We start from the raw sequence: 13,124 nt of genomic DNA, 5'->3' as shown, positions 1-13,124 counted from the left end.
CGTTTTATGAAATACTTCTCAAGATACCATTGATTTCTTATTTGCCATTAATAGAAAATATTTTCGTTCAGTTAAAGCATACCAAAGTACTTCTCTTTGTGGTAGTAACCACGTTAAGGGCTAGTAAAAACATTTTTTGCTCGTCGACGGATTTAATGTGTGTACTTTATCCTGCTTAGTTCTTTTATCTGTAAAACAAATATTAATAACAATTATTCACATAATTTTTTACAATGAACCGACTAAATATTCATTATTGCAAGACTACCTCAGTTACAGTTACAAATGTGCATATTTAAAGAAGTGCTACATACGTTTACACTTGTTTTGTAACCTTCATGTTTAATTCATGCATGAATCAATATTTTGTTTATGATTATATAATAACTTTAAAAAACCCTGTTACGTTTTTTGAAATACTGCTTCAAGATACCTTTGATTGTAGCAGGTAGATTTTGCTAATTTTTTTGTCATTTGCTTAATAGAAGACATTTAAGTTTAATTTCAGCAAACTAATGTTTCTCACAAAAATTCGTCTCTGTATCCATGATATCTCGAGAACTGTTAGAAATTGAATATCTAAATTTGATATTTATTGAGTTATAATATTATAAGAAAGCCGTTTTTTTATAAAAATTTCACTCTCTTAAGTACTACTTTTGTTGAGATTTTGCATCATCTTCCACCTCAAGAGGACAAACAAAAACGAAATTATGTGAAGATTTAGTTGTAAACACTTCAATATATATTTTAAGGGGAAGAAAGAAGTGTTAAATTGAACGTACAATAAACACTAAATTTGGGACACCCTGTCGAAAAAAGCAGGTACCTATAACTTACATTAATGATTATAATTCGAATCTTCAAACCAGTTTATTAATATATTCAATATTCATCTTGAATTTTTAACATGAATCGTCCGGCAAAAATAACAGCTTGTCTCACAAGGTTGTGTAAGTTGTATGATACACGATACTGATAAAATTGTTTTATAGCCTTGAGAAATAGTTTTACTTTCTGGACGTATTTAAGTATTTACTAAGAGTATATCAATTCTTAACAAACAGAATATAACTCACACACAAATCTTAGACAGTTTTAAAAGTATTGAAAATGGGTTAAAACCGACATTGACAGCTTTATCGTGCGAAATATTATATGAAGTTTGAAGGTTATTTTTGACGATGGAAGGATTGTGAAGGAAACAGGATTTTTCCGGACATTTGGTATTGTTCAGTGAAACAAGAAATCAGTAACACTACGTTTCGAGATCTGCAATCTGATTCCGTAGTTCCGTATCAATATATATTGAAGTGTTTAGTATTCCGTAGTTCAGTTTTAATTATTAGTGTGTACCGTATGACGATAACACAATGGGGGTGGTGACTTCTGAGGTCGTTAGTAATAAATACTAGAAATACAAAGTTTACTTATAAGTTCAGTTTAATTACGAAAACTTAAAAGCACCACTTTTAGATGGTAAAGGAAAGGTTATGTACTGCCACGTTGCTGCCAATTAGAATATAATAACTAAAAGTATATCTTCTAGGTGGGCCTAAAAATATCCAATGTTCTATTGAATTATGCGTACGACGTTTTACTTTACAAAACAATAATATTTCACTTCCCTTCACAATAGGTAGACTCACAACCCGGGTATCGGCGTCTTGGCACGAGACATTGAAGCAGTAGTCTAAAAACGGTTAATTTCTAGAAGAGGAGTAGAAGTTGGGAAGTGGTAGCCATCTATTCAAACAACACGTGAGGTACATCAGCTACATAAACTCGCCTAAAACAAATTCGCGACGGTATTAGCCATTTAATGATACAAATTACTATTTATAACAACGTGCTCGTCGCCATAAGGACGACGCCACAACCTTTTATCTATCTCCATCAAGCAAATAAAAGATCTTCAAGGGTAAGTTACTTTACTATTCACATCTTTACTTTACGTTACATTCATTTTATACGTTTGGCATCAAAGGGCTAATTAAATAATACGAAAAGATAAATTTTAACTTACGGACAAAGCGCGCGAGGTCTGATCGGTTACGTAGTTGGGCTGCTACAAAGGGTTAGAAGAAAAAATATTCATACGCGTGCCAATTAGGTGTTACTCTCCGCCTAATTATTTAGTTCCGGAACATTGGATGTAAAATAATATTATATTAATACTGGCTGATTAGGTTTGCGAAATTTACATTGTATGAAATTTAATTAAACTAATTTACGGTACAGAATATCCCCCCTGTTTTGATTTCGCAACCTAATTAGTCGCTTTACTTTAAACACATTCTAAATAACAAACTTAATTCAACCTTTTATTCATTACATAAATTCAAATTCAACCATAAAAATACGATAGCGCGGGGTTTCAAAAGTTTCCTATCAAATCCGCTAGATCGCATGCCAATGCAGTTCTATGACTGCTCGCTTAGGGACCAAAAATAGAAAATCAATATAGGCAAACTATTTCCATGCAGTGCACGTTGCAGCGTTTTTAGAATTTGCGGGTCGTTGCAAGAATAAGGGCATTAAGGCGATTAAATCGTAGACCAAGTGTAGTGTAGTGTTATATAGGCGCCCCATTCATACTTCTTTTTTGCATTCATACCAGTGTTTTTGTGTATATAGTTTTTGCCATTAAATACCCTGAGACTTGCGGACAAGTTACCAATATGGATCGAATACTTTTGGAATGAAACGTCCCCTCACGAGAAGCTAAGTCTCACATTCCTTATTAATACTGCATCACTCTTAATATATATATTTTTACATACAACATCCTATACATCTTACATCTACATGAATTTTAACACTTCAAATATATCTACAAAATTCAAAATTTCAACATTTCGGCATACCTACAAAACACAGACAATTTTTCATATTTGGTTCCCTCATTACAAACAGTCAGGATCAACTTTGTCTCATTTTCTTTACACTAAGTCTATTTACAAATTCTTTTTCTATATTTATTTCCATTTGACACATTCGTTAAGAATTCACCAAACAGTTAACTTCCTGGATTTTATCTTATCTTTTAAATTTGGCAGCAAGTGGTTCCTTAAGCTAGGGATACTACAAATTTTTTTTTATACAGAACAGGTCTTAATTTAATTTTAAATCTACAATATGAACCTTTTTTACATTCAAAACATTTTCAGTGTGTTGTACAATACATGTTACAGGGCTTAAAAAATATAAAATTTCTATAAATTCCTACATATTTTGGTGCTAATTTTGCACAAAACAAAACTTTTCTACCTTATTGCTTAAATAGTGGGTTTTCTAATCCATACTAAGGAATGCAACTTAAAGGGATGTTTTACATTTTGCTCTGAGTACTTTTGTCTATTAGTGTTATGTGCTAATACTCCTTTTTACATTCACACCACAGCTCTCTTTAAATTGTTTGCAACAGTTTCCTTGGACAAATTCTCACCAATCAGATCATTTAGCTTCCATAAATTAGATAAAGCATTATTACAGGAATGATTAAACATTAAATCAAAGGCAGCAAAACCTGTGCTTTCATTATGGGCGGTGTTTTAAACTTAATTGTATATAGCCTAGGTCATTATCCCAATTACTATGACAGTTGTGATAGAAAACTACGTAATAAATGTAGATATGTTTCTAATATGCCTTTCTGATTGATTTCCATTAGCCCTGTAAGGCGCTAATCTACGGTGTTCAATAAAATTCTTAAATAAGAACTTCTTAAAATACAGTGATGTAAAATATGCGGCATTGTCTGACACTATTATTTTGGTACAGAAAAGTTGTTAAAAATTATGCGGTCTAATTTATTACATATTTCAGCACTCTTACATTCCCTCAAAGGATTAGCCATAGAAATGTACTAGCGGCATCTACAACTACAAGTAAATATACATTGCTGTTTCTAGTTCTCACTAAGGGACCTAAAAGGTCTATGAATAAACAATCCATATTGTTCTTAAATGGCACAGATACTAATTCGCCTTCATATTTTCTTTGGCACACTTTACTTATTTTACAAACATTACATTCTTTGACTTTTGCCTTTATAATTGCGTCTAAATCAGGTCTATAAAAATACTGATTAATTTTTCTTTGCGTTCTAGCAATGCCTAAATGACCTCCTATTAAAGAAACTGTGGAAGAATTCATATACTAAATCAATTAACTGTACAGGCAAAAATATCTTACTCTTACTTTTTACATTCCTTTTGTACATCAGTAAATTGTTTTTTATAAAATAACATAAATTGTTTTACTATTGCTTTTTACAGATTGAATGATTCGCTGAGTTTCTTTATCTTGAAGTTGATATTTTTTCTAAATCTTTAAACGCTAATGGCAAATCATTAATTAACAACCACAAATTATCCTTGTGTATTGCACTTATTATTTATCTGCATTTTAGGCTTTACATTAGATGTTCGTTTATATGTTTTTGCCTTCGGGAGGAGTTTGAATGGCAGAAGGAAATCGATAATCGAATTTTTATCCTGTCAGGACCGTTCCGGCAGTCACTGGGGCTCGGATCAGCTGTTCCCGTCGACTCGCCCTCAAAACATACGTGAAAGGGCGTCTGCCAGCGCATTATCGGTGGAACTTTTAAATTCCACCTCAAATGGCAAATTCAAAATCCTCTCGATCCACCGGGCAAGTCTTCCTACCTTCCTTTTGTGATTGAGGACATAGGATTAAAGCTTGGTTATCAGTTATTAATTTAAAGGTTCTTACTTCTAAAAATTCGTGCCATTTTTCTATGCAAATTAGTGGCACTCAAAGCTTCTTTTTCATAAACAGTATATTTTAATTCGGCATCAGTAAATTTTTCCTAGAGTAATAGGCTATTGGCATTAATTCATTTTGGTCGTTTTCCTGTAACAAACAACCACCTGCGGCTATTCCACTAGCATCTGTCATTACTATAAATTGCTTTGAAAAATCGGCTAACTGGAGTACAGGAGGATTCATTATAGCTTCTTTTAACTTTACAAACGAATCTTGACATTCACTTGTCCAAACAAATTTAGGCGTTTTTCCTTCTTAAACGATTTAAAGGATTACATAATTCGGCATAATTATTTATAAATTTTGAAAAGAAATTGGTCATACCTAAAAACTGTGAAATTTGTTTGGCGTTCTTAGGCGGCATAAATTCTCTTATACTCCTTGTTCGCTCGGGATCTATAGTTACTGTATTATTTTTTATTAAGTTCCCCAAAAAGGAGATTTCCTCAAAACAAAACTTTGCTTTCTCTAGGTTTGCCGTTAAGCCATGTTTGCTTAGTCTATTTACAATCTCTCTGACATGTACTAAATGCGAATCAAGGTCTTTACTGTACACTAAGATAAGATAATATCATCACAAAAATTTATCACATATTTAAATTTTATATTGTCTAGGACTTTGTCCAGATAGGCGGACAATACAGCACTACCAACATGTAAACCAAAGGGTACTCGTTTAAATTTATATTTACCAAATATAGTGCTAAATGAGGTAAGATCTTGACTATCAGGTGATAATGGACATTGCAAAAAACTTTTTCTTTAAAATCTATTATTGAAAAAAATATTTGGCTCCACTAAGATGTTGATAATAATTATTTAAATCACCAATGGGGAAAATCAATTTTCTGTAACTTTTTATTTAATTCGGTATAATTGACTACAAGTCTGTCCTTTTTGGTTAAAAAGGCCTGGACTGTAGTAGGCTGAAGTACTGGGTTCAATTATTCCTTGGCCCAACCAATCCATGTATTATTGTTTTCATCTTATTTACAGTAGGAGGGCTCATAAAATAAGGCCTAATATTTACAGGTGTGGGGTCATTTAGAACTAATCTCACTTCCAAATCTAGAGCCTCTCCTAATTTTGGATTAAAAACATTTGGAAAATCCCCTATAAGGTTTTGGTATCTCAGCCTCAGCTCTAGTGCACCCTATTTTTACATCGATGCTGTTTAACTTCATGTTCAAAAGGCTGTTGTCTGACAATAGTTATTTTCTCATTACAATTGAATTTATAAAAATAACATGACTCTCCATCAAGATCTAAAATTAATTTGCTATGAGATATAAATGGGTTTCCCAATATAATGTCCCATTTTAAATTATCCAATACAATAAACTTTACTTTCCAACAAAATTTAGAAAAATTTTTATCTTAGCATAAACAGTAACCAAAACATTTTATTTCAGTGTTATTTGCAGCAAACATTCTATCATCTGACTTCATTAATTTAGAAACATTTTTATTCAACAATAGGCTATCATAAAATTCTTTACTCATTATATCTCTTGTAGCACAGTATCTAATAAGCAGTTTGTTTTTTACAATTTTTACCCACTATAGCTTCAATTAAAGGCATATTGTTACACTGTCTAACATTTAGTCTTAAATTAGGTTTTTTCTATAGTTTAATTTAACTCCAATTTTTTAATTACCTTACCATAGACTCTCATAAAATAGTGTTTTTCTTTTCTTACTGTATTACTATTTATAAAATTATTATTCTTAAACTTATGAACCGGGAGAGATATTTTTAGGTGTTGTGTGTAATGACCACTCCCCTACCAACTAGTTTTTTTGGATTCCTAAAACAATTTTTTGCTAAGTGACCAGGCCTATTACAATTGAAACATAACTTTGGGTTTTTGACAGTAGGCCTACTTTTTCTAAGTTTCAACATGTGGTGGTACATGTTGTTAACATATGTCTAACTTAAATTGTCCCTTAAGTTATCATTAAAGGTTATATTGTTACTAGCTATACACACATTTTCCAAATCTGTAAAACAAATGGATTGTTTTTTCAAAAATTAACTTGTTTCTATCTGTAGGCTTAATACCTCTCTTTTTATACAAGTTACCAAGTCCTGTTCACTTATGTTACACAATAAAACTTGACTGAGCTCTTTGATGTCATAGATGTATTCATACAGTGGCTCATCAATTCCTTTTGTGGCCTATAAACTAAATCTAGTCTCAGCCTTTCAATTAGGCCTACAGGGATAAAAGCACTAATTAATTCCCTGTGTAGATAGTTGACATTAGCATGACAGACTTACACTGTATTATTTTTTGGCTAAAAGTGGACCTTTTGCATAACATGGTAACAATGCTAAAATTTCATTTTCTGATAGGCTAGTTTCACATTTTAGTTTTAACAAAGTTTTCAAAAAGTTTATTAGCTCAGGTACTACTAAGCCATTTGTTACTGTAAAATTTTGTAAATAACATTCTACAGGGTTGTTTAACTTATTAAACATATTTAATCTAGACATAGGTTGACTAATACAATCATAGTTTGCATTATCATTAGGCATTACAGGCAAAGTGGGGGTACTGGCAGTAGGCTGTGATATAGTTGGTGGTTGTACAGAAATAGGGCCTATTTGTTCTTTTTCATTGCCTGTTCCATAGCTCATCTTGTTCTAATGATTTCATTTAAATTGGCTTTCTAATACTTTAAGCTGTTCTAGGTTACACTGTAGGTAGCAAGTTTTTAGCTAACTGTTTGTTCAACATTTACTAGCCTACACTTTAAAGCTGATAAAGTTTCACTATGTACAGAACTTAGTTTCTAGCTGCCGGTTGTCTAAAAATAAACGGTTATTAAATGTTTACACTTTTCTTGGAATTTGGTGATTTCTATAGGTGAACTAGCACTGTTCAATTCACTGCACCCATGTTCTAATAATATCACTTTTTCACTGAGAAGTTTTAACTTCCTGATTGTGGTCTATTTTTAATTAGGCTTACTAGCAGTAGGTAAAATATTGTTTCTCAAACACTGTCTTAAGGACTTTCTGAGTTCATTTACTGCACTGTAACTATTTAATTTAATACCTCTAGATATCAGTTCAAATACCAACTCATCTTTAGACAAATATTTCTATTTTAATGGCAGGCATTGTGGCGTTTTCCCCTCAGTTTCACCCAGTTGGATGGCAGAGTAGGCACATCAAAAGCAGAGTGGCGCAATAAAATGTGTACCGTATGACGATAACACATGGGGGTGGTGACTTCTGAGGTCGTAGTAATAAATACTAGAAATACAAAGTGTACTTATAAGTTCAGTTTAATTACGAAAACTTAAAAGCACCACTTTTAGATGGTAAAGGAAAGGTTATGTACTGCCACGTTGCTGCCAATTAGAATATAATAACTAAAAGTATATCTTCTAGGTGGGCCTAAAATATCCAATGTTCTATTGAATTATGCGTACGACGTTTTACTTTACAAAACAATAATATTTCACTTCCCTTCACAATAGGTAGACTCACAACCCGGGTATCGGCGTCTTGGCACGAGACATTGAAGCAGTAGTCTAAAAACGGTTATTTCTAGAAGAGGAGTAGAAGTTGGGAAGTGGTAGCCATCTATTCAAACAACACGTGAGGTACATCAGCTACATAAACTCGCCTAAAACAAATTCGCGACGGTATTAGCCATTTAATGATACAAATTACTATTTATAACAACGTGCTCGTCGCCATAAGGACGACGCCACAACCTTTTATCTATCTCCATCAAGCAAATAAAAGATCTTCAAGGGTAAGTTACTTTACTATTCACATCTTTACTTTACGTTACATTCATTTTATACGTTTGGCATCAAAGGGCTAATTAAATAATACGAAAAGATAAATTTTACTTACGGACAAAGCGCGCGAGGTCTGATCGGTTACGTAGTTGGGCTGCTACAAAGGGTTAGAAGAAAAAAAATTCATACGCGTGCCAATTAGGTAGTTACTCCGCCCAATTATTTAGTTCCGGAACATTGGATGTAAAATAATATTATATTATACTGGCTGATTAGGTTGCGAAATTTACATTGTATGAAATTTAATTAACTAATTTACGGTACAAGTGTTGTGTATAGTTTTTTATTAAGTGCATGTTTATAGAGTTAGTGAAGTTGACAAACAACATGGTGGTCGTGATTCCTGACTTAGGCGTGCCACAACGATTTGGTAATATTTGTTTATTTTAACCTAGTTTGTAATTATGTAGTAGGTTAGTTCTTCACCTGAAGAAGAGATCAGATTGCAGATCTCGAAACGTATTGTTACTGATTTCTTGTTTCACTGAACGATGGCAAATGTCCGGAAAATCATGTTTCCTACATTATATGAAGCTTCACGAGCATCCCTTTAACTCTTCTTAACAGGGGATTGAGATGTTGAAACTCTTATAAAACCGTGCAAGATATTTATGAATATTGTTAATGTAACTGAAGCTTGGTCAAATAAATTTAAATTTTCGTAGAAGATCGTTCATAAATATACAATTACGTTTTTTGAGGAGAATATGTCTTCCCTCCACAACAATTTGTTCGACGCACCAGAGCGAACCAAGAAAGTTTAACGTTGTTACATGTGTACAAACACTCCTCAAGCTGACGCCTTCATTACGCTGCAAATGCTTAAAGTCAAACTCCTAGATCAGCGTATAATTTGATCAAATAGTTTAGTTTCCACGTGAATATCGTTCCTAGAAAATACAATCTTATTTTACATGAGGAAATTGGTCATCCCTCTACAAACGTTCCTCGAAGTCTGAGAGCAAAGCAGGAAAGTTTAGAGTTGTTAAATGTTTACAAACACTTCAAGCTGACGCCTTCATTACGCTCCAAATACTAAGACAGTTAAACTCCTACATTGGTGTATAATTGTGTACCGACACAAACTGTGTTTTACTCACACAAAAGATACGCATATCTCGTGTAAACTTGCCTAATATGTTCAAGTTACACTAAATGTATTGCACAATTTTAACTTTCAATACGACCGTGTAAATTATTGTTTGAATATGAACATTACAAAAGGTAACGATTAGATTAAATAAGACCACTGAATTACATTTAGAATTATTATTGTAAAGCAGCATGTACTATCGATCAAAAAAATAAGTAACAGCTGATTTATTGTAATCTACGATGCTATATTTATTATTTCATTTCTATCTTGCTGTTTATATTTTTAATATATAATTTTAATAACTATAGCAACGCTTAAGGTTTTCATAAATAAATTTATTTCAGACAAGCAAATATTACTATTACAAAACTAAATTAAGTAACTATTTCTTATTCATTTTGAACTGAGTATGATAAAAATATTTGCTACGAAAAGTGAAATCTTAAAAAATAAAAATAGCATGACTAACCGCAAAGATTCACAGTAAAGCTTTTAACTCCTTCTTTTTATTATTTGTAATCACATTATTTTAACTGCAATGCTAGAAATCAGTACACTGTTATAATATTATTCGTATTTGTGAGTTTTCATAGTAGTGGGAGGATTGCTTTGGTCAGAGATGACAGGAACCCATAACTAAATTCGGAGATCAGCATCAATATAACAATATACATAAAATAATGGGTTGATTTTCTTCAAACGTTTTTATTTACGAACTAAAATCTTCGATAATTTTCCTATTTGTTAAGAAAATATTGAGAAACTGGGAAAGCCGATGGCCACACGGTCTGACGTAGGATCTGAGTTCGAGTAAAAACATTGACAGTGACCGTTACACTTTTTATAAGCACTGTTGACATTTTAATTTACCAAAATTCCAATTTGATATGTTCCCTATAGAAGATGGAAGCTTAATCGCTAATACAATGTATTAACAATAATTGGCAATCTATACATGTGTTATTGCTTTGACAGTACACATGTTCTAAAATTATATTAAATTTTGAGTTACAAATATTTGTCAAACAGAAGTCATTTAGACACGAGAAAAACGTTTAAATTCATTAAAAAAACTCTCAATATGATAAAAGTTTATTTAACCACGTTATAGCCGGTAAGACGTAAAGGACATTGTTATTCCTTTACACTAAACCGGGGAGAGGTAATCAGCCATTCTAAAACTTATAGTAATCAATTTTCTAAAACTGTTATACTGTATAGTTACATATAAACACTTGGCATTTCTTAATGACACATTTGACTTGTTTACAAAGGGTAATATGTTCGATTTCATAATTATGTGATGCACAACTTAAAAATTTAAATAACATGACTAACCGTAAAAAAATGCATTGCTTTAGCATGAATTTTATGTAATAATGCCTTTACGTCATGGTAAATTTGAATATTCAACCATAAAACGTACAAGGTGTCTTTAAATATTTTAATTTTAAACATAGACACTGACAAAGCCTGTATTCAAAATATAAAAAGAAAGTATTTCATTATTATTACAAGTAAATTATTTTAAGATTCGCAAGTAAACATTAAAGACAAATGATTCAGGAAAACATTCATAAGCAAATGGGTGTTTGGCATTCAACTCTTACATTTATGAACTGTATTTATTGTAGAAATAAAGCTCTTACTCATGAAAGTAATAGTAAAAGCTTACAAAAGTTAATTCTAAAGTTACGAAGTATTTCCCTTTATCTTGTCGATCCATGTAGGACTGAGAGCAAACTTTGAGACTTGAAACATTCACGTCTGTTTCAAGTCTTGATCTTCGATTAGCAGAAAATTACTTTTCTAGTCAACAAATTATTACTACTATATTAAGGACCAGAAATGCAATTATAACCAAAAGATAGCTGGTTGTAATTAAACTCAATTCAATCGATTAGTAATAGAAACTAATTACAAAGAAGCCGTCGTATTATCAGTAAATTATTAGTTGTAGATTTTTAGGAACCCATAATAATCTCCTTGTTAACAGACACTGACAAAGGCTGTATTCAAAATGAGAAAGCAAATGTTTCATTATTATTACAAGTTAAAGATTCTAAGGTTGGCAAAAGACATCATAGAATAAGCATACGTAAGGCTACTAGATTTCAGAAGGCTAATAAAATCTTAAAACGTTTCCCCGGGTTAGAGGAGCTGCACATTGTTATAACCTAGAGTAATAAATCAACTAGGATTTCCCAAAGGATAAATGGTGCAAGAGGTGAAGACTTATAAACACATATTTTATCCAGATGATTGTGATCCCAAAGATTACATGCTGCAAGAGGCTAGATTGTTTTAAGCGTTAAAATATTTTTTTATTATGGTGAAACCATATTCGGATGTTATAGACTATTTGATCACACAGGTTCGATTCGAGTGCCTACCAGATACTGGTGTACCCTGAGATAGTTCTCCTAGAATCTGTACAGTATGATGCCTATAGGCCAAATTTACCTGTGACCAGAATCGTTTTGGTCATATCTTTCTAAGTGGCTAACTAGACGTTTAGTTTGGTGATGCTATATTAAATTCAGTGGTTAGTGAAGGTTAGAGGCATTTACAAGATTAACCCCAAAGTTAGCTTACGTTCAGAGACTAAGCCTTTGGGGAACATGGTGAATAGTACTAGGGGATTTTGTCTCTCATGAAGGTCTACGTTAATGTTTTGGCCGACCTGTGGGGACAAAAATGTCCAAAAGTTTTAATTTAGCAACAATTATTCAAGGTTTCAATAAAATAGAAAGATAAAACAGTCTGGCAGTTTGGTTGATATTTTGTTTATAATTTAGTCAACTTTTTCTTCAAAGTGTACGAAAAAAGGTTAATTTAAAACAATACCGTTTTTACGTGGTAAATTACCATATATGAAGTGAACGCTGGTACGTGAGGGGTATTAAGGATAATGAAGTAGCCAAGGAGAAAGATCTGTGTGAATACACTGTTTACTTATTACAGAGAGCACATATATTTGTATGTTCTGTTATCTTGTTTTTAAAAACCTTGTCCATTAGGAGCCAGGGCTCCCCAAAAGGTTCTTCTATTTTTTCTAACAAGCAATATAAATAACTGCGAACTGCAGTTACTGTGCATAACTTTACATTCAGGTTATGAAATTTGATTTTCTATTAAAAAAGGAAAGGTTTTATATATTACATTTTTTGATGATTTACCTATTCCATTACAACAAGTTAGAGGTCAGAGCTCCACACATAACTACTTCGGACGGGAATCACAAGTATAAATAACCAGGATGAAGTTAAACGGGATTTTAAATAATAGTGGTGTTCCAGCTTCAATTATAACAGACTTAAGGCGATTGAATAGTTTGCATTTACAGAAAAAAATTTGTTTTATTCCTTTAATTTATCATGTACTGTTATAAAAGAAGTTTCTGGGCATCTAGAGTGCA

Source organism: Homalodisca vitripennis, chromosome 2 (assembly GCF_021130785.1).
Source record: "Homalodisca vitripennis isolate AUS2020 chromosome 2, UT_GWSS_2.1, whole genome shotgun sequence".
NCBI classification, from domain to species: Eukaryota; Metazoa; Arthropoda; class Insecta; order Hemiptera; family Cicadellidae; genus Homalodisca; species Homalodisca vitripennis.
The sequence above is the reverse complement of the archived record's forward strand: the minus strand, read 5'-3'. Positions refer to the sequence as shown.